This window comes from Meleagris gallopavo, chromosome 9, assembly GCF_000146605.3.
Source record: "Meleagris gallopavo isolate NT-WF06-2002-E0010 breed Aviagen turkey brand Nicholas breeding stock chromosome 9, Turkey_5.1, whole genome shotgun sequence".
In the NCBI taxonomy this organism is placed as follows: domain Eukaryota; kingdom Metazoa; phylum Chordata; class Aves; order Galliformes; family Phasianidae; genus Meleagris; species Meleagris gallopavo.
Window position 1 is genome coordinate 13,461,010 of NC_015019.2, and position 25,288 is coordinate 13,486,297.

General features: G+C 39.8%; 1 long non-coding RNA gene across 1 annotated transcript; it reads right to left on the reverse strand.

Annotated features, from left to right (window-relative positions):
• Positions 1-217: 217 nt before the first annotated feature.
• Positions 218-24,174, reverse strand: LOC104912202. The gene is made up of 4 exons (XR_794469.3): positions 23,977-24,174; positions 12,156-12,220; positions 2,165-2,225; positions 218-1,976 (listed from the first exon to the last, which is right to left on the reverse strand). It is a non-coding gene; the product is annotated as an uncharacterized LOC104912202 (long non-coding RNA).
• Positions 24,175-25,288: the final 1,114 nt, after the last annotated feature.

The window sequence follows — 25,288 nt, forward strand, 5'->3', positions numbered from 1 at the left end:
TGTTCGCACCTAGTTTGCTGACAGGTCATAATTAGATCCACGTGAGATTCATAGTGAATAATTTCTCAGTGTGTTATAACCAAGAATTGCCAAACAGTTAAATCTTGGGTCTCACTCTACAAGCCTCAGGCACAATACATTCTGTAGTCTTAAGAATTTTTCTCGAGAAAGGACCAGGGGATTAAAGTGTTGAAGGAAAAGTATAATTTTATGAAAACCTGGCCCATTGACACATCAGATAAAGTAGCGTTGGAAGTGGCACGCTATTAGGACAGGAATGTAGGAACCATTGGCCAGGAAGCAGCCAGACTGCTGCTTCAGCTGCCTCAAAATCGTCTGTAAATCAGAAGATAGGATATATGCAGGTAGAAACAGGAAGCCTGAAGAAAGGCAATGGGACCTTTTTATTACAAATTACTATTTATCAAAATAATGGTTAAAGATAGTCTTAACAGAAGCCAGTGCAATGCAAACTTATCTTCACATTCATTCTTAAACTTTTTCCTGTCTCATCAAAGAATGCAGGCTTTCCTGTACATAATACTGTTAAACCAGGAAAAACAAAACATCAAGACTACATAGCCACAGAAAATGCTTCACTTCTTTACTCACAGGAAAAATACCATGAGCTGATAAAAATGTCACATCTGTGGAGAAATCAGGCACAGAGCATTGGTCTCTGAGGGAGAGCAAAGGTAGCAACAAGTCTCTGAGATGAACAGAAGTTTGGGTGTGATGGTACACAGTGAAAATTGGTTTTGGATACTTCCAAATGTCCCCAGTTTCAAAATGGACCAGAAACAAGCTATGCGCTGAGAAGAAACACAGGCTTGGTTGTCAGGTCCTGATGTATTCTGCCAGTACAGCTCTTCAAAAGACGTTTGACTTCTCTCCTCCATTTCTTCTTCATGATGAAATTGCTACCCTAACTCAAAGAACTGCTGTGATAATATCTTGTTATGCATACTTCCCCAGAATGGAAAAATAGAGATACAAAAGTATGTTTAAGCAAAAGAATCCTCTAAGAAACATTGGAACAGAATCATCATACTGTAGATACATAGATACATATGACATTCTCTCACAGACAAGGAGAGAATGGCAATGCAGCAATTTTTCCCCACAGTCATATCAGATAGAACATCAGCCAGAATAACACCACTGGGCTCCAGGCTGCAAGTTTCCACTTTAAGTGGAACCTTTCCTGATTTTTAATTTCAAAGTCAAATCAAGTCTAATTAAAAAGCCCAAACTCTTTTCACAGAAGCCCATGCATTTAGAAACTGAGATGACCAAAACTACAAGAGAAAATGTCTCTCCTTTTCACCAGTGTAAATCTCAAGAAAGGATATATTAATTATCTACTCAATTGTACTGATCTGTAAGGTTGACACTGAGAAAGATTTAGTACAAATGTTAGAATTATTCTGACATAGCTTTACAGTGGAGCAGAATCAGGGCCATTTTCCATGCTCATTTCCCTAGCATTCAAAATAAAACTTTTAGTGACGAATTATTAGTATCCAGGAGTTAGTTGCTTTGGAGTATTCTGATTTATACTACTGCATATAAAAAACTGAACATATATAGTCAGGCTAAATTGTATTCTTCATAACATAAGAAAACCTGTAGTTTTGGTGGTTGTTAAGACCAATTTCTTACTAAACTCTGTCAGTTTGCTAAGGCAAACTTGCAGTGCTCAGGCCAAACAGATGCAGGACATATTTAGTACTTTACAGCAATGAATGCAATAAGATGTTTAATTATAAACTCAGGGAAGCAAACTGTATCCCTGACATACTCTGCTTCCAGACATTGCTGAGGCAATTGATTCCTTTACGCCTCATGAGAATCACCAAAGAACATCTCTGGAACTCGTCATTAATCACTCAAAGCATAACAGAATCAGAATTTTTGCAATGATGCCAAAAGCAGTTGTGGAGATTTGCAGTGATGACTGTTGAGCAACATGGTGCCTGGAGGGAGAGAAGGGTTGTAGCTTTCCTGCAGTTGGAGTTTTCTAATTTTCTTTTTCTCTGATTATGACAGAATCTTTACAGGGATTTCACAAAATCTACCAATCAGTCCTCTGATGAAAATTAATTTCACAAGGAGGTTTAACAAAACCAGCACCTTACCTGTAGTTACAGAGCAGTAGACTTACCTGTCCCAATAGTAGTTTCCAACCAACCAAGGAAACCAAAATGTGGTACAACAGAATGGGGCTGAAATAGAGCAGAGTGGGATGAGATAGAAGAATAGTGTGCTTGGCAGGAGAGATGGGGACTACAAGTGGGTTGTAAACACAGAGGAAATGTCTCAGACAGTAGGATAAAAATGCAAAAAGAAGAGAAGAAATAAGAGGAAATGTGTAAAGCTTCTGGCAGATAACAGAAAATGTCTGCGTCCAATTAGCTTTAGCTAAATGGGAGAAATATGGGGTAGTGAATCCACACCATTTTGTTCGATGGTACAGGAAAGGGCCTTACTTGTCAGGGTTCTGTCACAATACTTCGATACTTCGCACATCTTTTGTACACTGCCTTGATAAACAGTGCTAGTACAGATTGTTGTGCTGAATCAAAGAAAAGACGTTTGTGGTAATAAAATCCATTGACCTCAGGGTGCCATACACTACCAAATGCAACCTCTTCTGTCGAAACAATTCAGCTAGACATACCCTTCAAGGCAATAACATGCATTGGTATGGTAGGCCCTGGACACTACCGATGCCTTTGAGAACATATCAGAAGGTAAAAATTATCTACATTAATAGTAAAGCCTACTTACAGAATCACTGGAATTCAACCAAAAGTTCATTTTTTTTCCCTCTAAGTAATGATGTGTGTTCACCTTTAAAATTCTCATAGTGCAGAGCAAGATACTGCACTTTTCCCACTGATTTCGCCAGGACTGGCATTTGAGGCTTTCCCCCCTCTGCCCCCAAATCATGGTCACAGTCCAAAAAAAGTCATTTTTGCATCTACTCTAGCATTGTCATAAAAACAATTATCTGTCAATCCACTGGAAATTTTTCTACTTTGGTGAGTTATGTGCACCAGAAATAACCGTGAAATTCATGATCTAAGAGTACTCTGAACAATAGACTGGCTACAGGAAAATCTAGATGGTCACATCCTGCCCCAGTGAAGCGTTCACAGCATTCACCCACATTTCTCAGTTTATCTGCTCAGCAAGTTTCTGTAGCAGAGTTTTCATTCACAGCTGTGCTGGTCTGCCAGCCTATTGCCGTGGCAGAACCAGGACTTTGTTTCTCCACATCAGCCAGTACCCAGAGTCAAGAACACTCAACCACCAATGGCTGCTGAAATCCACAAGTTGTGTGATGCTGAAGAAATGACAGAGATGACAAAAAGAGGAGCAAGAGCATTTGACCATTTAGCTTTCAAAAGTGTGTTAGATACTTTATAGTATAATGATATAAAGCACCTCTTGTAGCGGAAAAAGATCTACTTGATCCATACATCCATTGGATAGGCACCATAAGCATGTATTTCACTATGAGAATGATGAATGTATGCTAACATCTTTGTTTCCATGCCAAACTGCCCATCTGTTCTCTGATCAGAAATCTGTCAAGCTCCTTTCTTTTCATTTTTGCCCTATATTTAAAATTAAAAATAACAAAATAAGCATTATCTCATAATTTCTGTTCTAGACTCTCAGTACTAATGAAATTCAAGAGAGAGAATGGTTCAGAATCCCAAGTTTCCAGTTGTTTGAGACAAAGCATAGCTTTGTTGTGTTGCATTAGCAGCCTCATCACAACAAGGAAAGACAAAAAGAGTATTTGAATTAATGGCCTCATTTGTGGAAAATAAAATCTCATTTTTTAATGCAGAGTTCATCTGGTAACACACAGATACCGGCCTCTAATGATAGTCTTATGCTGATGTATTGCTAGCAGTGTACAAGCTCTGATGAATTACCTACTAGCTGTCATTATTATTGGCTTTAGGTTTTATTAACTTACTGAAAAGGTACCCATAAAGTCCTTTGTATCATCCTGCTGCTTCGAAGACAAGAATGGATTTGCATTAGGAGTTTTTAGGAGACTAGTAATCAGGCTTCTTGAGCTCACCATAAAATTTATGAGGTAGTTTATACCAACAGTAGCTGAGTGTGAGCACTTAATGCCATTTGTCTAAGAGTGAATGCTGCAGCATGAGAGTCATAACTATTTAGGCCATAATTCCTAATGCTCTGCATTTACGTTTGATCAGCAGAATTACTTCAGACAGAGCACAAAGAGAATGACCAGCCTGCTTCAGGGATTGTCTGCTCTTCCAGCTTCTAGAACATGTCAGAACAGCTAGAACTACAGACTGACCAAAAGGTCTGATGTAGCACCTTTTTGTCTAAATCACCTGCAAAAGGGAAGGTCGTAGCTATGCGTTCTTAGCTGCCCTTGTACATGGGCACTTCAAACGCCTATTTATTTTCATAGGACAGAGACCTAACTCCTTAGTTGCAGAGAACTTCACTGTGAGTTTGAAAGTACAGCAGCTAGCATACATTAAACACAAGCATTTGCAAGATGAAAGGTGCAGATATTCCTAAAGAAGTATAGCTTCATCACTTAAAATGGAGAGTCCTATCGGAACCATTAAGTGATCTCACGTCACTGCAGTTGAAGCATATTAAACATGTTGTTCTCCTTAGGATGCCATTATTTCTTGGCATGATTTGAAAATGTCATGTTAAAACAAAAGCACACTCTGAAGTAAGGGCAATATTGAGCTTTTTTCTGAGATGCACAATTGTTTTTCAAGCAGCAGTTTCTCATAACCCAGTCCCATGTGGCTGAACCTAACCCAGATACAGTACTGAAAGCTGTTTCCCTTTTCAGTGTCAGTACAAAGAAAACCAGGGGCTAGCTCATAGTCCTTGCTCTGGCAGCGGTAATGCTGTCCTAAATAGGTTACTGAGGATTACTTTTGGCACTGTTTGGGAAACTCATCTGGCATCAAGCCAGCGTTCCCAGCTTTGTGCCAATTGCTTCTTGTTCTCTTCTAAATCAGGGAATTAACATCAAAAAGTGCCAGGAGACAAGCTGAAGAGTGGGGCTAAAGCATGCCACACCCCAGTGATCTGGGTAAGCACAAAGAACCCATCGTGGACAATTACAGGCCAGATAAGTGACTGTAACTTCTTCTGGGTACAGCACAGAAATTACAGTGCCTCTGCCAAGGCTGTGCCAAATGCTCAGGTGATTTATGAAATGCTGCCCGTAAGTGAGAATTTTCCTGCAAACACTGAAAATGTTATGTTATCCTTTCTTCTGTAACACTTTACCTGAAATCCTTTTCACTCTGTGGGACTACAAATGGCTTCAGAGGGATATTCAGTGTATAGCCCACACCAGACCGAGGTTTCCAGAAATCAGAAGTGTGCAGTTTCCAAGATCTCTGCAAAATATCAGCTTGTCTGACTGCTTTTAAACGTATGAAGTAAAACACTGCTATAAAATACTGTTGCCACATCACAGACATTGCAGCTGAAAACAGCTTTTCGGCTCTATTTCTTCTCCCATCTCCTACAGCAGAACTTTCCTCCACACCGAACTCTTAAGGGTTAACTGGAATTGGCTGGAGGAGGGGGAAGTCGGAGGTCAGCTCTTGTTCTGACACCAGCGAACTCCCGAACTCACAAGTTACTCCTTAAGCATGTGGTTTCATCGTAGGTTCTTCCTGCCAGCGATTTCTCACTTTAATCACACACCCACAGCAACCCAGATCTTTAAATTCAGCAATTCTTTCTCAGGTTTCAGCAAGTCATTGGCAGCCTGAGCTATTTTTGGGATATTTTCTCTACTGCAGATGCAGCTTAGGAAAACGCAGGGAGCATGCTAAAGACCTGCAGCTATTTGCCTTGTACAATTTGCTCATTTCTCTTTATTTCTCTGTTTTCCTGCACTGATCACTTAAAGGACAATCTCTCTTGCAAACAAAATCCCCGGAGCCTGATTAGAGGGACCGAAGGCTCCCAGACACGGATTGCCTGCCAGCCACAGCACGGTAAGGACATGGACACTTTTGGCTAGCCTTGCATTGCAGTTTTTTAAGCTTTGCTGAACGTTTATTTGTGTCCATCGCTTCCAAATCAACACTGCTGGCATGGCAGGCAGTCTCCAGCTCCTGGTCTCCATTTTCATTCCCTAAAATCCTCAGCACTTGTAAGTAACACGTTTATACTCACCGTCTCTTTGTGTGTTCTAGAAATCAATGACTGACACTGATTTTGATCGGTTCCAGAGTTGTTCTTTTTCCTTATATTTTAGCATCTTTTAGAGATTTGTAATTTTTAATCCTGAATGAAATTGTGGATGTTTCTATTGCCTGATCTTCCCTATTGTAGATATATTGCTAGTCTCATTATTTAGATCTGCAAATAATGCAAATCAGGGACTTGCTTTATGTACTGTAGATGGAAGCATTTTTAAAAAGACCTGCTATTGCTGATTTACAGGTATATATAGATCTTTCTTGTCCTGCATGCAGGACTATATATTATACATATATCTTATAGCAGAACTATAATACCTTAACACTGCCACATAGCAGTGCTAACATCACAAAGACAAATACACTATAAAACCAACATAGCAGAGTTGTACTGAAAATGAATAGGTTTTATTGTGCAGTTCTTTCTGTATAGACTCACAGAAACGCATGAAGTGAGCTGTGCAGGAATGGCAAGATACTAGTTTTACAGGATGTGCTGTTTATTGAAATACTTGTAGAAATATTTTACTGCTGCAGGAAGATGAACACAGTTCATTTCTAATGAGTATACAAACCAAATTCTAGGAATTTCTGGTGACAGAAACTGGGAAAGGGATTCTTTTGATCCTTTACTGTACTTGAGGCTCTTTAGAAAACCGGAATTGTTTTATCTCATCAGGATTAGCAATGTGATGACTGCGAAATGAGAATCCTCCTGAGGGCTTAATACACATTATCCAAATATTTGACTGCAACTCAGTGCATGCTGTCCTATTGAGAGGTTTTAGAAAGCCTGACTTTGCACGAGGAGGAGAAGGGGCCTTCTGATACAAGCAATCAAAGGCTGTCTGCATCTTCTGCCAGAACAGAAAGGAGCATAATGGACAAACACAGCCCCATTACTTTTCCTATAAAAATGCTTAGGCATTATCGTTTATAGAAAAAGCAAAAGTTGGCACAGCCTTTGAAGCGGTATTTTGGGAGGTTTTTCAATCCTCACCTTTTGCCTTTCAATAAGGGAGATTTTTTTTGTTCATTTCCTAGCCTGCACATTTCTCAAGGGATTTAGAAAACTGATTGGAGGGATGGGGGAAATGCTGTAAGTGCACAAATGGATTGGAGATCTTATGTTCACCAACAAAGGTTCAGACACTGGAATCCTATTTAAGGCTTATTTTTCAGCATTGAAAAAGTTACATGTTGATACCTGAAGAATTAAAAACAAAAACAAAGCAAACGAACAAAAAAAAAACCAAACAACTCAGCAGTCATGCAGAATATAGAGCACTAGAAGCTAAAAGGAAAACTTCAGTTGCTATTAGTAAGTTTAGAATCAAGCTCTGGAGATTATATTTGTGCTTCAGAAAGCACCTCATCAATTTTGGTAGACAGTTTCTAAGACACTATGTTCCCCCTGAAAAGCAGACTGGTCTCTGAGCCTGGCTCTCCCCTCCCACTGGCAAACCTCAGCCTCATTTCCACTGAAGTCATGGTACTAAATCAGCCTAATGAGATGGATGAATCAGTCCTTTAGTCCTCAGTTCCATTTTGCACTCAATCCCAAATGCTAGCACTCAGCTTGCAGGAAATCTTGAGACTATGCGTTTCACAGGGTGCAGGCAGAAAACAGTGATTATGGTCAGATGTGTTTTTGCCCAAACTTAGGAAAGCATTTGATTGTTTACTGTTAACAGAGGAATTGCTATGTCATCAGACAGGCTACAGGGCATGCATGTAAATCTAGATCCCTTATTTCTCTCCTAAAAAGTTATGTTCAGCACAAGCAGAAACGAAATGAAATGAAGCTCTACTGACAGGACAAGTCTGGGCAGAATTTGATGTTTAGGAATTCAGCAACATAAAGCTCATTATAATCATATACTTCTACAGATAGACTATTCATGTGTCACATGTTTGGGCTCACTTTAGAAAATGTCATTCTAAATTATGCCACTGCAAAAAAATCTATATTATTAGAAAGACAATGAATGTTGGAAAGAGAATAATCTGGATAATGAAGAAATAGATGTCTTCTAGGATGTATTAACTTATTTTTAAACACACTCCTACATATAAGAGTTCTCTAATTCAATAAAGAGCATAAATCACAGGGATAAACAATTGTCCAGATATTCCAAATTGAAGAAACACTCACACTGAGCTAATACATTCATTTTGGCTTCCCACTGGATCTTGCATAGCCCTTTCATACAAAGTGTTCAAGCTAAGACCACGAATAGCACCTCCCTCTGCTATGAACAGAAGTGGTGCATGGCAGGGACCATACTTCCAGTGTACTGGCCGTGTCCCCAGAATCATGGATGCAACCCCCCTGGCAGGACCAGAGGAAAGACTGTCAAAGAACAGGTAGAAATCACCTCCTGCTCTTCCACCACCGCAGTTCAGGCTGTGCGGGCAGCATGCATTGGTGCAGGTCACACCTCGCACCTCTCCTTACCCACACTCTCTCCTACTGAGAGGACGTCTCCCACCCTTAGAACACCAGATAACTTGTGTGACTGCTGGGTTCACGAGAAATGCAGCTCTAAGGGAAGATGACAGCAGCTCTCCATGATGCATTGTATGCGTGTGCGTATACTTTAAATGAGCTACACACAAGACTCTAAAGATTAACGGACTCTATAAACGCACTAATTTATAATTCAGCAGCAGCAATGATGCCAGGCATTCTATAACTCATACTTGATGGCCTTTGCCTAGAGACAAGTATATGCAAAGAGCTGACGGCTATCGGGAAGGGCAGTGGCTAAAGCGGAACAGATGCTGATTTACAGTAGAACTTGTTCTGAAGGCAGAATGTGAATGTAAAGCTTGAATAATCACAGGATTTAGTCTCTCCAGGTTTAATGACATCCTCAGATACACACTACAGTTGCTACAAAATCAGTTACTGTACATAAGCACAGCCATGGTAATTTCTTACATTCTCTACACCTAATGTTTTCTTGTCATTTTATTGTTTCCATTTTTAGCTTAAAAAACAGTTAAAAAAAGGTTTAACTGATCCTGCATTACTCTCTAAATAGCCTCCAAGTGCCTACAAGCCTCAGCATTCTGTCAGTTCACTGACATAAAATAAATTTCTATGCTGCAGTGACCAACTGAGATGGCCGAGCCCATCATTAAAACTGAAGGAAGTGTCTCATTTCTTGACTGTTACTTTGCACCAGGATAATTTTACTAGATGCAGTTGAGGGACTGAATTGAAAGAGGAAACATCAGCAAAGAGTGAATGGCACAAGAATTCGCCAAGGACTAGGTTTTAATTTAGATAATCTCATAGAGAGAGGCTCTGCAACAACAAACAGTGCGTTTACATTAGAGACAGAACAGACTGGTGATATCCTTTAAGTATTGGTGAATCCTAACTAAGAATATTCTATTGTTCTGATCACTCACGCTCCAGAAAGATGAAAACGTATCCTAACAAGGAACCGGAGCTAGAAGTGCTATTCACAAAAATGCCAGCAGGTGTGTTAATCATTCAATAGGTACAACAATGCTAGCCCAAGAAGAAAGACATAAGTCAACCATAACAGCTAGAATTAGGAGAATATACTAGAGCAATAAAATGAGAGCATGAATACACTCCATCTTTTTTTTTAAGATAGGGCATGATCAATTAATCACTACATAATTTACTTCAGTACATTGCTTTTTTTGTAGCACCTGTATTTCAGCCTTTTTCAGGCATACAGATGAAACCAGCACTTCGAGTTAGGGAGGAATGAAGGGAACAGACTTGTTTTTCATTGACATTCTGAAGAATGTGGGAAATATGTTATGAGGCTGCACAGTTTAGGTCTAGTCTAGTACCTAGTCTTCAACAAAGGCTTTAACATCTGCCACAGCATTCTCCTAGGGAAGCTGTCTGCAGCTGGAAGACTGTGCAGAAGAAAAGGACCTGGGGGTGCTGGTCAACACTCAGCTGAATATGAGCCAGCAGTGTGTTCAGGTGGCCAAAAAGGCCAATAGCATCCTGGCTTGTATCAGGAATAGTTGCCAGGAGGCGCAAAGAGGTGATTGTCCCTCTGTCCACAGCTCTGGTGAGGCCACATCTCGAGTACTGTGCTCAGTTTCAGGCCCCTCACTACAAGAAAGACATTGTGACCCTGAAACACGTTCAGAGAAAGGCAACAAAGCTGGTGGGGGGTCTGGAGCACAAGTCTTGTGAGGAGTGGCTGAAGGAGCTGGGATTTAGTCTGAAGACCATGAGGGGAGACTGCATAAGTCTCTACAAGTATCTGAAAGCAGGTTGTGACAAGGTGAGGGGTAGGACTAGAGGGAACAGCCCGAAGTTGCACCAGGAGAGGTTCAGGTTGAATATTAGGAAAAATTTATTCATGGAAAGAGTATTGATGCATTGGCACAGGCTTCCCAGGGAGGTGGTAGAGTCACTATGCCTGGAGGTTTTCAAGAAACATGTAGATGTGGTACATGATTCAGTGGGCAGCACAGGTGGTAGGTAGGGCATTGGACTAGATGATCTTAGAAGACTTTTCCAACCTTAATGATTCTATGATTTTTCCACACCCAAACAGACCCACTAGTTCATGAGGCTGCCTCACTTTGGAGGGAGAAGACAAAGCATGAGGCATGTATTTTCATTTTTCCCCAAAACAAAATTATATTTAATGCCATGTGGATGAAAGAGAATATAGTATAGATCTGGGGTGATTCGCTTCTTGATACCAAAGCACAGAGCTTTTCTGTCAAAACCACACCAGAATATCAGAACTCAGCTGCTATGTAGGTACTACAACTGCCATGCAGACTATGGTAGGTTAGACATCTGTACTTCAGAGGTCTTTTCCACAAACTACGATACCAACAAGAAAATGCTCTAAGTAGCTTTTATTTTGCAGTTAGCCTTTAGAAATGGATGGCTGCCCTTTATAAATTAGATTTTGCAAGATATCCTTGCAAGATTAATGACCGAAATTCCATCCCTAAAATTGGAATCAGTCACTGCAAGTTTCACAATATTGAAGTGTTTATATTATCTTGAGATTTTAAGGCAGAGCTCCCACAGCAGCAATAGTGAGTACAATATATCAAAGAGATACATTTAAAGATGGCATGTCCAAGGCTACATAAAACAACAGTGACAAGAAACAGTTCATCTGCAGTTACTGAGCTTTTATTTTAACTAGATGGAAAAGATAAATCCACTGGATGATGTGATTAGATCTCTGGCATTTAAAATAATTTATTACTGTGAAATAAAAAAAAATGTTGAAATAGGTAAGATAAATACTTAAGTGTTACCTGTATAAAGACTTAGTTAAGTCATTTAAAAAGAATATTGCTTAAAACTATTTGGGAAGACAGACCATTGTCATTAAAGGCTCGTGAATTCAGTGACAGTGCTTTGCAGTCTGCAGGATGGATTGTTACAGTGCCATCTTTCACCTTTCTAAACACTGGCTCCAGTTAAGCACAGCCGCAATAGACTCCTTAATTTTTCCTTCATATCTGCCTACCCTTCTTCAGTCAGCACCACTGGATATATCTCTAATCTTACAGATTCTTGAGTGACTTTGGCTTCACTACGTGTGATGATCAGGAAAGAAATCATATGGAGAATCATTATGAAAGGCACCTGAAAGTGGAATTCATTCCTGAAAGTTCAAGCCAAAGCCAGTAAGACAAATCACCAATATTATGAAGGACACACGCAGAACCCAATTCTTATTTCTCACTATGTAATATCACCTCCTCTATTATCTATTAGAGATGAAAGCCACCAGATTTATCTGAAGCAGAAGTGTACAAACTCAATGTAATATCTGAACAAAGCAATGCTTTAATAAATGTAAACACTACTTTTAAAAAGAAAAAACAAATGTAGGTAAAGTTCTGCTCTCACTAACACTGTCTCACACTTACCCCTGAACTTTTCATGATGTGACTGTCTTTCTTGATGCCAGACAGTATTCAGCTGTCCTCAAAATCTGCAAGCAAAAAAAAAGAAGATTCAAATGAAATACTTTTCTCTGCAGAGGACAAATGCCTCAGATTATTACTATTATGTATGTGAAATCTTTCAGATATGACAGTGATCTAGTCACATTCATATCTAATAAGTTAACCACTTTAGAGTTAGATATAAACAAATAATATTTCAGCTCTGCAGAACAGGCTGACCTCACAGAAGCCTTAAATTTAGTTCTTTCATGCAGTTTGTCTGTGCTGGTATTATTAATAGACACACTAAAATGGGAACTTCACCCTGGCTCAGCTTTGACTCATTGAATGGCCTCGGGCATCACATAACCTCTGTCTCCAGTTCGCTATCTGCATAATGTGTTTGTCTATCTAGTGACTTTACAGAATTGTGAGAATATAAATGAGGCATTTCACAGTTTTTAGGTTACAATACACTGGCTTCCCTCGTAACCCCTGTGTATTTTTTATAATGCATCTCCTGAATTTTAACACAGACTTGTCTTTTTCAAGAAGGCAACTGAACTGTTTAAGTAGGAGGAGGAATTATTTAAGACTTCCAAAATAAGCATCCTAAGATTAGTAACTTGAAGTAAAAGAAAGGAACCATAGCCATAGAAAGCTTGGATTCTCAGTCTCAAATATCTTTCTGTTGATGCTTTTAAATAAGTTCTTTACCATCTTCTTTACCAAGGAAAAAGAAGAAAGCTTCATTTCTCAGCTTGAGAAGAAATAATAGATAACATGGTTAGTGAAATTTGTACCAAAAGGAAGAATCTGTCGGTTATTAATCTGGTAGTGAAAAAGAGTTGTATTATTTTGGAATCTGATCTGTTTCTGAGTGCAGGACAATCATATCCACTTCACTGCAGAGGACGTAAACCCTCAGTGCAGTTGAGATCATAAAATAGCAGTTGAGTTGAGCTATAAGCTTAGTTACGTATTTTCTTGTTCTCCACTGAAATTATTCCACATTGTGACTCCTCTGCTCTGATTATGGTCCTTTCTGTCTCAGAAAAAGGCCCCTTCCCTTTAAAGAATGCCCTCATTTTAAGACATTGACACGCAATACTCAGATGTTCGTTAATTTTTAATGTCAGCCTGAAGTAGATGCAAAAATATACACTCATCTGACATTAGTTTAAAATAGAAAGATGGAGCATCAAAAGTCGATCAGTTCAGCAGTGATTATTGCATTAGTAAAGGCCAGGAGATGATCTCCATGCAGCAGCTCTATAAGGCCCAGGCATTAGGCTAACTACTGCTTCAATGGGTGCAACAACTGAACTTTGTCAAGGTGGTATTCTCTGTATTCTTATTCAGCCATCGTTATCTCATTTTTTTTCCCATGACTTGGCTTCCTCTTTATTTGCATTATTCCAGTCCAAAGGAACAGACAGCAATGTAAAGCAATACTTACAGGGTACACAGAGTTTATATTGAATGGCACTGCCTTCAATTACTGGGCAGTGAATTGTTCTTCAAATTCAGGCCCTCTCAGTTATGTCATCCTGGAGCATGGTTCTCTAGACAGCACAGATCTCAGGGAATGGTAAATGCCATTCCATTTCTAGTTATGTCACTAAAGTGCAATGAGAAAAAACAGTGTATTACCCCAATAGGGCAGCATGTAGATATGTATGAATGCACAACAGATGCCTGGAATTGAATGCGCCTTGTCTGCCCATCCATAAGGAAAGAGAATTCAGAGCTTCAGTCTAACTCACAGCTTGTGTCCTTGTGGAACTTGGCAACAGGACAAGGAATAAGAACTCTACTGCTGATCTGATCCCTAATAATTACAGAATTATATGGCATAACCAGAGATGTTATATATTGTGCCTGAAAATGCTATTTTAAAAGACAGTTCAAATAAAAATGCAAAAATAACCAAGGTTGAATTCAGTGGCAATATTCCCATTGACTTCAATAGGACATCTGCCTGTTCAGTGTAGTTGTAATTTTGGGCTAGTGACTTTCCAGTAATTAGGAAAGAGTTACACTAGCTTGAAAACTACTCTTAAATCCAAAGCAAGCAGCTCTTAGGAGCTCAGAAAAGAGCATTTTTTTCACAAAACTATTTCATTTGGACAGAACTTTAGATAGAATGCCATTGAAGCAACTTGCCCATATAAAAAGTTATTTAAAAAAAAATGAAATTAAAAAGCCTCAGAGGCAGAGCGGCAAGAGGCAGTCCCATCTACATTGCTCTTTGATATCCTGATAACCAGAAAGCAAGACTTGGAAGTTGCTCAGTGGTTGAGCAAAGCATAACATATAACCTGCAATGAAAAACAAGAAGATACTTCACCCTGCTGCAACACAAACTGGAACAGCAGCAAAGCTAGAGGGTCAGTAATAGCCCACAGCCAAAATAAGAGTACTGCAGCAGCTCCTGATCCTGGAAAAAATACTTATTCATAGTTAGGGCTATTTTTATAATTGCAGTGATGATAAAGCATATATTTCAGTACTTTACCATATTACGTGAGGGATTTTGCCACAGAGCAGCTCTGTGAAGGGGAAAAATGAAAACAACTGAGGCATATAAATGGCCCATTATGTCTTCTGAGTAGAAGAAACAGTGAATTATTTATGATTAATGTGATAAGCAAAACCACTAGGTTTAGGGCTTAGCTATAAATACATTTTTTGATGCAGTTATTGATTTACCATTTAATGATGGTTGGTTAAAGGATGAGGTTGCCCAGGCTCTGTATCCTTTACCATTACAGGAAAAGTGCCAAGGACTGGTGGATAATTGCTGCTCACTGACTTTGATACATCACATACATGCTGCACCCATACTTCAATGGCTGGTTAGGTGTGGGTGTGTTCTCCAACACTGACCAAACGAGGCAGGTGAAATCCCTGAATCAACACTTTATATTTGAAAACGTATAAAGAAATACGAGTTATAAAAATACACAGCTTGAACGGTAGTTTTGGGAACTGCTAGGTCGTATTCAATAGCTACCAACTCTATTTTCATCCGCTGTAACTATTGCTTCACACAGAAGAAAGCGAATAGCCTGAGCTCCACTGCCTACGCGGCACTGCGAGTTTCTGCCACTAGAGCGCGTCGAGGCATACATGACGATTAAACCCCTCAGAACCCCATCACTAAATTCAAACTACCACCAAGACATCGGACAAAGCCAAGCAGCACCAATGTACTGTTTTTAATTATTCCCTTCTTGACTGTTAAAACTTGCCTTAAAGGTTGTCCTATGGGAAGGTGTCACCCCCGTGCTCTGCTTTTGCTGGACAAGGGTTTTGATATGAATACTGAATAACAGACATCCAGAAATAGTCCTGCCAATTTTACAATTGATTACATCTGTGTTCTCAGTCCAGTGCCAGTGAAATATCACCTCTAGGCTGAGGCTTCTACTTTGGAGCCACGTAATAACCCTGTTATTCTGTACTGGAAAACGTACAACCAGTCAATGTAGGTAAATCTGCTTCTTGTTTCTCTCGGTGCTAGATGCATGCTGAACAGCTGCATGTTCAGTTGGCAAAGGAAAACAACAACAAAACACATACCTATGCACGAACTGAAAATCTGCTGTTGTGCTGAGAATGCGGATGCTGCACTGTAGTTAAGTAAAGCACTGTGAAGAGAGCCTATAAAAGCCCCCCTCTTTTATAGTAAAAAAAAAAGAGAACAGTTAAAATTAGAAGTGCGTAGGCACAAAGCATTGCCAGGATCAAACAGAATATGTTCAAATGTACACATTTAGAAATGCTAAAAATCAGATTCTGCCTCCATGCTTTGGAGAATCAAGGCTTGGCCCCTTCTCCATCTGTAAAGCCACACTGACAGCACACCCTTCCCATCTCTTTTTGCTCATTTTTGCCTCTTCACATCACAAACCCTTATTAGCTGTTTTGATCACACAAGCTTAGTAGTAGTTTTTCACCACCCATAGCGTCAACTTTCTGATGAAGATTTTAGCCCAAACCTATTGACTATTCTTTAAAATATGCCAAACAAGAAGAATAAAAGCCCACCATGTGTAGAGGGGATACCCATGGACAATATTCACATCTGTAACCCCATGCATCTTCAAGTGGGTTTCTGAATGGAGACAAGCAGCGGTTCATTATTATCTCCCTTACTTTCCTTAGGAAAGGTCCTGCTACACCTTTCTTGGAAACAATTTGGCCCTACAATCTTAGGAAAGGAAATACTCAAGATACTTGCCAGGCCTGTCTATCTCCTGTCACCATGTTCTGGTTGCTGCTGCAGTATCCTCCTGCAGTGACATCTCTACCCTCAGTGGCAGAGCCCCTCATTAACTATTTTCTACAGGTAGAGTGTGAAGGCCAGAAAGTGAACTTGCTGCTTTTACAAAGAGGGAAGAACACCCAGGAGAAGGTATTTAAATTATAACCTGAGGCAGAATGAAGTTGATTTATGCCAGGGATTATTTTTATCTTTCCAGTCAAGCAGAAATTATGCAGCAAAGTTTGCTTAGACACAGACACGCAGCACTGTTTTGGGCCAGACAGACCCTGACAGCACCTGAGAATGAAGGACATTGAGCAGCAGGCAGACGCCTGCCCTCCTGCAGCCTTTCCCACAGCACCTGCAGGGAGGGGTCCCAGCTCTCTGCTCAGGCAGGTGCCAGACCTACCTTACCTGCACCGCGTGGGCAGCACAGAGCAGACACATGCTGCTTGAGAATTGCCAACAGGCAATTTCTGCAGGGGAGGGAACTGGGGATCCTGCATCTACCCCACCACACCTGTCCCAACAGAGCAAAAAAAAAGGAAGGAAGATGTGGAGGTTCCCATACTGCATTTGTTCTTCTCATACCGATGGTAAACTTCTTTGTGTGTTGAGAACAGCTCACCTACGAGCATCTGGGATAGTCCTCCTTCCTTTTAAGGAAAATTCAAACCCAAGAAGGAATGCATTCTTCCAGCCCTGAGACCTCAATCCAAAGCCCGCTATCATCAGCATTGATTTTGAAGAGTCTGCACTGAATCCTAACAAGTTACCTCTGTAGAACAACAGGGGGGAAAAAAAGGAAAACAAATAACCAAAAAAGCTACCTCTGGAGGAAGAAAGGCTATTACCTCTAGATTTTTAACTTAAAAAAAAAAAAGGCAGTGTAACTAGAGTTTTAATATATAAAAAAAAAACACATCCCATTGCCTAGAAGAACGTGATCTAATATTTTGTATTTAATTGTCATGAGTAGATGGGGAAGATCAGTAAAAACGTGCCAAATAAGAAACATAGCAAATGTTTCCAAGCAGAATACTGAAATAAGCTATTTGGATTTTAAGGTTCTTTTGCAGTGACTGAAATACAAAAATTGCACTGCATTTTCAGTGCTTTAGAATCAGAGCAAGGTCACTACAAAATAAAACTACATTCTTCTGTACCACTGGAACACAGGCAGCTATGTGCAAGCTCATAAATAAGAACTTCAGATGCATTTGTATGTCAGAGGTACTGATATCTGTATATTTGAAGTTTAGGAACAATATTCATCAGATAGTTAAACTACAGGAGGTGAAGAACTAATTGCATTCTCTTCATCTTGTCTGTTGCCCATGAGCAGCATATTGAAAGTTCCCTAGAACTGAGGAAGACAGTACAGCTGGAAAAGAAAGGATTTCTGTCTAAATGCCATGAAGTAGCCTGAACTTTATGAAGGTGTTTTCATATTTTTTTCCCCTCTTCTGAAACTTTAAGTAAAAATGTCACTTATCTTAAAATAAGGCCTCCATACTTTTGAACAAATGCAACTGAGAATCAGTGAAGTACATTACAAAAAATGCCATTATAGAAAAAGTAGCTGAAAGGAATAGCTCTAGCAGAAACTGTATAATTCAATCTCTTGGAAATGTCAGAGAGCACATCATCAGAGGAGCTAAACGATGCAATTTTACATCATTTAACACAAGTGTAGAGAGGCAGTGGATGTAGATGTTTTCCTACAGAACCTACCCCTGAGTTCTTGTCATCCTCAATCAGAGCAGCAAAGAGCACTGGGACACAAGATGGTGTAATGCAGAAGTGAAAAATGGAGGTAACACTTGTATACATGCTTACATCTAAATACAGTGTATGCATACCACCTTCAGAAGCTTCATTCCTTTCCCAGCACAAATTCTTATGGCAAGTGTTCATTCGTAGCCAGAACAGAAAGATTGTGTTATAGGCTTAGCAAATATAAATATATTCTGCCTACTAACATTCAAAATGTTCTTGGAATACTGTATTATATTTGCTTCCCCCCCACTATGAAGGCAATAACACATCATTTCTAGGATATGATAACATCCAATAAAAGCAGATTAAATTTGCACAGCTGTTTGCAAGAAACAGAACTATTTTTCAACCTGCACTTCACATAAACAAAGCTGATAATAGCAAACCTTCTGGTGAATGAATTATTAGCAATTAGTTCTAATCTGGCTAGTGCATACTATAAGGACATCTCAGTGGTAGACAAATTTAATTTGAGAGAGGTTTTTTCCTAGCAGTAAAACAACAGGCTGAGGTCACTTTAAACAAATGTTTGAAATGCAATGTATTATTAGCATTTCAATCATTGCCAATTGCCTTTACTTACTATAATTACTGTTTCATAAGATTTTGAACAAATATAGTTTGCTGTATGATGCAAGACAACATATCACAAATTAAGATGATTCAAATCGAGACTTACTGCAAGCACACCCTGAAAGCAAGGCTTTAATCCCAATATCAATTATTCAAAAACCTTCTCAACTGCACCTGTTTCCTTCAAAAATAAAGCAAATCTTCTATAATTTTTTCCCTTCCTACTGAGAAGTAGGATTCCTATGATTTTGGGCATACCCATTCTAACATACCTCCTTTCCTAAGTTTCCAGAAGGCAACTTAGTAAGCAAAGTTGCCTAATTTTTCAGAAGTAACTTATTTACAGTTCTCTGCAAGTGTCATGGAGCTTATGCCCTTCTTTTACAGAAGAGCTTTTCAACAGGCCACCTTGGCTTTACCTAGCAAATTGAAAGTAAAAACTGGAATAACAAAATTACAAACTAACGTATTGATAGTGAACAGAAAACTGAGTGACAGCAGGGTCTGTTGTGATAGGACAAGGGGAAATGGTTTCAAACTAAAAGAACAGAGATTTAGATTGGATGTAAGGAAGAAGGTTTTGTTTGATTGTTTTTACATTAATCACACTGAGGCATTGGCACAGGTTGCCTGGAGAGGTGGTGGGTGCCCTGCCCTTGAAGACATTCACGACTAGGCTAGACAAGCTCTGAGCACATGATGTAGCTGTAGGTGTCCCTGCTCATTGCAAAGGAGTTGGACTAGATGGTTATTAAAGACCCCTTCCAACTTAAATGATTCTGTGATTCTATGATTATAATAATTACCTCAAATATTGATGATTACAAAGACACTAAGAGTAAATGCTATATAAACAAGTAACTATCTTTCCAGAAGACGTGAAATGTTTTAAAACAGAAACACTGAAAGCTTCATAACAAATTAATTCTGGTTGTGAACAAAACCAAGAACAAACAAACTCTAAACCTTTAATTTAACTTTCATGCGAAAGAAATGCAAAGGATAGTTACCATGAGTGGCTATTGTTATTTCCTTGGGCCTTTGAATTTGTCGGTGTAAGAAAACAACAGTTCGTACCCCTTATTTCATATGCAGTAGATAGAATAGGCTTCCTGCATTGCCCTCATGGGGCCTTTAAGACTTGAAAGTCTGCATTAAGGCACTAATTGCAATCAAACCACATACTGCAACCAGTAATCGACAGGATTCAGGAAACAGTTCATTTTCCTGATGAACAATCTGTTTTCATCTATTGGGTTTAAATACAGGCATTTTTCTTCTCCCCCTGAACCACCAGCTCAGCCCTAGCTGTCTGTACATAAGTTCAAACGCTAGCCACCTAGATAATATCAGGAATTCAGATACTGGCAATGGACTTTCAAAATTAAAAGTAATGTAATTTAGCAATGTATAAATCATATTCTTCCACTATGCAACTTACAAAGCTCATCTGGTAATTCTTGTTCAGAAGCAGGAAGATATTCCACCTTTATTTAAAGATTTCTCAAATAGTTCTCTGAACTCTGTATAGCCCAAAAATCTTTTCTGACTATTTCTCAAGTAGGACACCTAAGTAAAGAGGACTGGAAAGAAATCCTATTATGTTAGATAACTTTGTTTTGGTTAATGTATTTCTAGTCTTTGTGGTGATTCTTATAACCAAACAGCACGATTCGCAACCACACAATTCTCAAACCATTCCCTTGGTGCATCCTCCCTGCTCTGCAATTTTTGTTTTTACAACCCTTTTGCCTCAAACACATTTTCTAGGTTAGTCATGGAGTCCACCCCATGACAAACTACAGCTTCAGACCTAGGAGTAACATGATCACATTTCACATGGCTGTTTTTCTTACTGATGTTAGCACAATATAGTTCATGGCAACTTGGGATGGGAACTTCGGTAAAAAAAAAAATGGTAATATAGGTAGCATAATTTTAATATTTATATGTGCACAAGGTCTTCCACATCTCTTTACCTACATATTAGAAAGAGAAATGCATATGTCACACATGGCATTACTTCTCTAGTCCTTGGAATACCAAGGATTCTAGCCTTTCAGGCCAAAATTCATACAGAAAACTCAAGTCATCTTCAATTTACCTTCATAAAGCCTATGAAGATGACACACAAGATTCGGCTAAATTTAAGTGTTCACAGCACCAGGATAAGACTGAGGTACTTAATGCCTTTGTTGCCTCAGTCTTTAATAGTAAGACTAGTTGCTCCCTGGGCACACAGCCCCTTGCACTGGAAGATAGGGATGGGGAACAGAATAAGCCCTGCATGATCCGTGATTAGATGGTCTTGGATCTGCTCTGAAAGTTGGACACTCACAGGTCCAAGGGGCCAGATGGATTGCACCTCAGAGAGCTGAGGGAGTTGGCAGATGTGGTTGCCAAGCCACTTTCCATCATCCTTTGGCAGTCCTGGTGGACAGGAGACTGGCAAATGTGATGCCTGTCTTCAGAAAGGGCTGGAAAGATTGAGGGGGCCAAGGTAAACTGTATGAGTCTCAATAGGGCCAGGTATTGATTCCTGCATTTTGATCACAACAGCCCCAGGCAGCCCTACAGGCTCAGGGAGGAGTGACTGGAAAGCTGCCTGATGGAAAGGGACCTTGGTGTACTGATGGGCAGTCAACTGGATATGAGGCAGCAGTATGCCCAGGTGGCCAAGACCAATGGCATCCTGGCTTGTATCAGGAATGCTGTGGTGAGCAGGACTAGGGAAGTCATCCTGCCTCTGTACTTGGCACTGGTGAGGCCCCACCTCGAGTACTGTGTTCAGTTTTGGGCACCTTAATACAGAATAGACATGGAGGTGCTGGAGCAGGTCCAAAGAAGTGCAACAAGGCCTGTGAAGGGCTTGGAGAAAATGCCCTATGAGGAGAAACTGAGGGAACTGGGGCTGTTTTTAGTCTGGGGAAGAGGCGGCTGAGGGGAGACCTTATTTCTCTCTTTAAATTCCTTGAAAGTTAATTTTAGTGAGAGCAGGGTTAGTCTCTTCTCAACTGGTGATTGATGACAGGACAAAGGGAAATGGCACCAGGAGAGGTTTAGGTTGGATATCAGGAAAAACTCCTTCACAGAAAGGGTTGTTAAGCACTAGATTAGGCTCCCCAGGGAGGTGGTTGAGTCACCATCCCTGGAGATGTCTTTGAAGCCATTTGGATGCAGTGCTCAGGGACATGATTTAGCAGTGGGTTGTTAGAGTATTATGGTTAGGCCGTGGTTGGAGTTGATGATCTTGAAGGTCTTTTCTAACTTGAGCAATTCTATGAGTCTATGATTCCACTTCTGATCCCTTGTCTATGTCCATGATACATGTATAAGGAAAGGCATTTTACTCATCTCCCTTCTCTTCTGTAAATTCTCTGTGTTGTCCTCTAGCATCTCTTACTTCCCTCTCTATTTGGCTCACAAGGTAACCTTCTGGGAGCACTGTACTCTTAAAGTCACCACAGAGCAAGGATTACAATCTATAGAAGAGCTGTCTCCTGAGAGGCTGCCAGCCATATGCTAGTGTGACAGCTTAGTAAGAATTTGAGACTGTCACTTCCACCAAAATGACTGTCTTGACTGGAATTTGGCATATATACAGCCACATATCCCTCAACAGAAGAGTCCTACAAAATGCAAGCCTAATATATATGTCAAACAGGTTGCCCATAGGAACTTATGACATGAGTACACATCAGTGGACACGTGTACTGAACCAGTGTTATTAGCAAAAAAGCTTCCTGTTCCTTTGTTTCCACAACTGAAGTCACTGATAAAGCTAAGGAAGATGGTCAGCCGTCTGCATGACATGCAGCTTGATATATAAGCTGTAGCAGAATGAGAGAATGCATTTAAAACCAAATGTATTCAAATCAGCTCAGCCACTTCCAGCAAGAGTTACACAGAGCAAGGCCTAGCCTTCACAGCCAGGATGATTCAGGTTTCCAACTTTCCTAGAAGTACAAGTTTCTCTTGACAGCCATGAATTAATCTGAAGAGTGATAGCAATTAAAGAAACACAATTGATGCCACTTTCAACCATAGCATATCTTCTGCCAGTATGATTTATACCAGTTCATAGAATTAAATAATAAACACTCTTAGCAAAAGTATGTAAAAGCTCTAATAAGTAAATAAACAAATCACAACAAAGCCCACGCAATCCAAGAAATTTTTATGACATAACCTGGCCAGGCTTGACTGAGTTCCCTTCTGAAACAGACTTGAGGTGACATTAGAGTCACTTTGCTGCTGCCTGTGATTTCCTACCTGCACCTACCTACACCTATCAAAGCAGAGTGTGAGCTTTGTTAATCGAATCACAGGAAAAAAACAGAAACAAACACACCCAAACAAAAATCCCTTCTACCTTGAGATCAGTCACTGTAGTTCTGGCCTAGCTGCCTCCAAAGCAGCTGTGCTCAGTGACTGACCATTAGTTCCAGGTTACCACAGTTTAAGTCTCCCACCATTGCTCTGGCAATGCTCACACACTCAGCCTCTCCTGGGAGAGCTGCTCATTTCTGTATGGTTGCTCTGTTTTCTTGGTGCTTCCCCAGCAAAGGAAAGCACCAGAACCCTTTGTACTTTGAGGTTGGTTGCACCACTGCTGTCCCAGCTGGTCTGAAGCAGCTGCATTTGATGACTGCTAGTACTAACATTTGTTACTGCTTCTAGCAAACTCTCTCCTGAGATATCCCTGTTCACTAAATACTTATTAAGGTTAAGTACTTAAGTACCCAGGGCTGAAGCTCAATCACAGTATTTGTATTTCTATTTATTACATCATTTTAACTCACTCACATTTTGCCAAATCCTGTATTTTCTGATTGGATCACAGATGTCCTGTTCTTAAGGAATGTGTGATTTCTAGACCAGTTTCTGGATACTAATTTAAAAATACTTTTATGTGTATATACGTATGTATATATATGTATGTATATATATATATGCACATTCCAAATTCCTCTGTTAGTAGCTTTGCCACTGATTATTAAACAACTGTGATCCAAACTCCTGTTCAGCCTTTAAGCAGTAAGACAACCAAGCCTGGGTATAATTAACACAGTGGAAAGTACAGTAATGAAGCAAAGCAGCAAGGTCCTAGACTATAACAAGTAAGGATTTGCTTAAACCCAACAGCCATTAGCACCAAAATAAAGAAAAGAAGCTGCTCACCTTTAGAAAGCCTTGGATAGGCAGCAAAATACCCTCAGCTCCATTGCCAGCCCTTAAATGAGGTCTGGGGAGGGGTGGGCCCTGTCTCCACCCCTTCCAATCACTGAGGTACATTGCATGCACCTGAGCTCCTCTGGATTGGCCCTGCTTTCTCACCAGGTGCTCAATCACTGCTTCAATCTGTGACTTCGCAATTCTGCTGCAGCATGAAAAAGTTATAAATCTGTTCACTACTGAAATTCAAGATAAATTAAAATTAACAGAGCCCTCATTTTCTAAGAGCTGCAGAAATTACAGTGTGTCATTGTACAATCAAAGAATATACAGATGTTATAGTGTACAATCAATGGATATACAGATAGTATAGTAAATCCAGGAGCTTAGCTGATGTAATTATTATATTGGAGTAGGAAAAGGAAGACACTCCCTCTATCCTGGACTCACAAAATAGACCCCAATGGAGTGATCTCCAGAAAAGATCCTTCCCCACTGGCAGTCAGCTCTTAAATGGGTCTAGGAGAGGTGCAGCCAGGCTCCACCCCTTCCAGTAGCACAGGTGATTTGCCTTCACCTGTGCTCCCATGGCTGACTCATTGATTGCCTCAGGTGATCAATCAGAGGTTCAGGCCGTGATTCAGCAGCCCCATACACTCGTGTAATATATGTATCAACAATAAACAGGGTCATTTATTGCAGCCTTGCTTTGCTTGGTTCTCTTGTAGGTTCAACTATACAAGCTCTTAAAAACTTTAACATCACTATTCCAAATCTAATTCCTTCCTTCTGTCCAATGTGAGAATCACTAAAATGTAATTTCTAAATAGCTATCTGCTTTCAGATATGTCTAAAGTAGAAATCACACAGCATTTTTACTGTTGAAACATGATTACTGTCCTGTGAAGTTTGAAATAAAATTCAAACAAATAAGGTGAAGATATTCTATATTGTACCGTCTACAGTCTATAAGTAGTTTAGAAAGAGAATTAGGTTTTAAAGAGGGACTAAATATAGACTATAACAATTATTATCACTGAAATATGGCCTTTAAGTACTTCTATTTGCCAAAAGGTGCTATTTCTTTTAAGTCATTTTTGTATCCCCGTGTACTGCCAAGCATATTTTTCATGCCTTAAAAGAATATCTCACAATAATAAGGAGACCTTTTCACAGATCCTCCCGAGTTAGTTGAAACAAGATAAGTAATGTTAGTTGAAGCAAAGAAAGCTCAGTACCAAGGTGAAGTCATCCCTGCTTGGGGTTCATGTTTAGTGGGCAGTCAAGCTAACAGTGTTACTAAAGGGAATAAAATTTG